We start from the raw sequence: 2,665 nt of genomic DNA, 5'->3' as shown, positions 1-2,665 counted from the left end.
GAGATACTCTGCTCTCGTGATATAAAATATAACTTCAGGCATGTGTTGTAGACACTGGTTTTTGGTTCTTCAGTTTGTTTGATATGCTTTTTTTGGCTGCCAAGTATCTGAAAGTCCTTCCTATAACTATGAATGTTCCTTCTTAGGAATCTTGGTGGGAGGCAGGGTCCATCTCTCACCATAAGGCTGAAAAGCAAGACCCTTCCTTTACAGTGAAAAGCAAGACCCTTACATCTTTCAGCTAGGGGACAAGACATGGGCTTACCCAACCAGATGTCTCTACCCTGGTCTTTGAGTAACAGCCTAGTGATACAAATAGGCAGGAATAGAGGAGACCCTATTATGGATGTGGGAGCAACAATGGCAGCAGAAGCTTCAAATTTCCAAAGATATCAGAGTCAGGGATGGCATTCTCTGTCCATTACCAGTGACAGTACAAGCCACAGCATCCAACACTATACAGGGGGACAGCAGTGTCTTCACAGGCTGGTTCTTAGCATGATTTTGACCATGGATGTGGCTGCTGCTCATTATCCCTTGTTTCTAAACATATTCTGAGCCTGGATCTCCAATCTTCCCAGACATTCTATGAGCAAATCAACATTACTTTAATAAACTCTTTCCCTGTTTAAGTCAACCAGAAACAGTTTCTTTTGCTTGCAACTAAGAACCTTGATACATCAAAGAATAAAATTGAAGAGTAAAAAAAAAAAAAAAAATATTAGGGATGGGTAGCAGTAGAATTTTTAAAGAAATTATATTTAAATGTACTTGAAATTTTTCATTCAACTGATTTATGTATAAAGGAGTCAATACATCTGCCTGTTATCGCATTTTTTCACAATTTGTAAAACAGGATCAAGATCCAAACTGATTCCCTATCCATATCCAGGTCGCCCTCTAGATAATCTCTTTTTCTGTCAAGCTGTCAAGCCTCATCACTCAGGCTTAAAACTCCACAATTATTTTCGTCTCTTTCTTCTCCCTCATATCCATTAACCAAATACTTTCTATCTTCCTTAGTAGCGACCTCGCAGGTCTCTTCCTGCCTTCACACTTCCGATGGAGGGAATTATCAACTTCTACATGAGCAATAATGTTTAACTTTCCCTACCTGTCTCCTTTGTGTCCTGTGTCACACTCATTTTCCCTAGACACTGTTTGTGCCTCGTCACTCACAGATCAAAATCCCTGATGGGTGACCACGGCTTGCAGGATCAAATCCAAAATGGTCAGCATGACATATGAGATTCCTCATGATCTGATGCTTTCTTACTTTTCCGATTTGACCATGTGCTTCTTTTTTCCGCCCCCCCATTAATGCACACATTTAAATGTACTGTTCCCACTTGAATAAAATGTTAACAGTAAATTTTATTATCTGTGTATCTGTAGAAAAATATGTTTTTCCTCTACAGAAAACAGAAGCAGGAGAGCCAGTCTGAATCCTCAAGGGAAAAAAAAGATAGATGGACTGAAGCAGTACATATTTGAAACCTATTTAGAAATTTAATATACTGTATTCAGACAGAGGACATATCAGATATTAAACTGGTGAGAACAGATACCACACTTGATCTTAGTCCAAAAGGCCAAAATGCAATACCATCATGTGTTTCTATCTGTCCACCTTAATAGATTTGACCAAGGAACATATTTTGAAACATAAAGTATTGATTTTTAAAAATTAAATCAAGATATATAATGCATGCTTGAATTTAAAAGTCCAGCAATTAAAAATTTTAAAAAATCTAAAACAAGTTGCAAGAAGATTTTTTATAGTTACAATATTATTAATAAAATAGCCAATACTGGAACTATATATCATATAGAAAACATTTATTATGTGCAAAACAACTGTCCTATTAGAACTATCCATATAAATACTACAGAAACTTTACAAGGTAGGTGTTATAGTTCCATTTACATGTGCAAAAACTAAAGTCCTAAAGGATTGATAAACATATTCAAAAACATTCAGCAAATAAATGCACGGTGAATATTCAAATGTAAGTCAATTCTTAAATAAAGAGCATATTTTCTTAAAGGCAGATTCCCACAGGAGTATAGCAACTACATAATAAAGGTAGAAGTTTTAACGTGACATATGCTTTAAATGGATTGTAAAAGGAACAATATTATTAGCATTAATTTCCCAACAGAACCTTAGTACATCTGATAGAGTATCAGTGCTCTATGCACAATCCATATTCTCTCTAGGAATTATATTCTAGTGGGTTTGGCATGGAATGTAGTACCATGTATTTTTATTCAGCACCTGGGTATTGCTCATGGAACTGGCCCATGATTATAGCTTTGTGAGATCCTGAAATAGGTAATAAATGTGGAGTATTGATCATGAGACCTGGGTTATATTTCTTTTGGCTCTGCACTCTCTTGTTGCATGACCTTGAATAACTGTTTTAGTGACCCTCAGCTGTAACATCTATAGGTAAAGGAGGATACAGTGAATGACCTGACTTTTCAGCACATATCCCACTCGTGAATGTGCTGGTCCAGGAAAAACCAAAAAGGCATACCTCACACACTCAGAGTGTTCAATTGGCAGGAACTGCCTGAAATTCTAGGGTAGGAAAGATCCTGTAATCCTTAACCTTACTGAATTTCTCTCTTTAGTTCCAATTCAAAGGCTCCATCCAACTCT

General features: G+C 36.7%; 1 pseudogene; it reads right to left on the bottom strand.

The window, feature by feature from the left end:
- Positions 1 to 1,400: 1,400 nt before the first annotated feature.
- Positions 1,401 to 1,604, bottom strand: LOC138086734 (U2 spliceosomal RNA; annotated as a pseudogene).
- Between the last annotated feature and the right edge of the window lie 1,061 nt (positions 1,605 to 2,665).

Source organism: Capricornis sumatraensis, chromosome 9, assembly GCF_032405125.1.
Source record: "Capricornis sumatraensis isolate serow.1 chromosome 9, serow.2, whole genome shotgun sequence".
Classification (NCBI taxonomy): domain Eukaryota; kingdom Metazoa; phylum Chordata; class Mammalia; order Artiodactyla; family Bovidae; genus Capricornis; species Capricornis sumatraensis.
The sequence above is the reverse complement of the archived record's forward strand: the minus strand, read 5'-3'. Positions and strand labels throughout refer to the sequence as shown.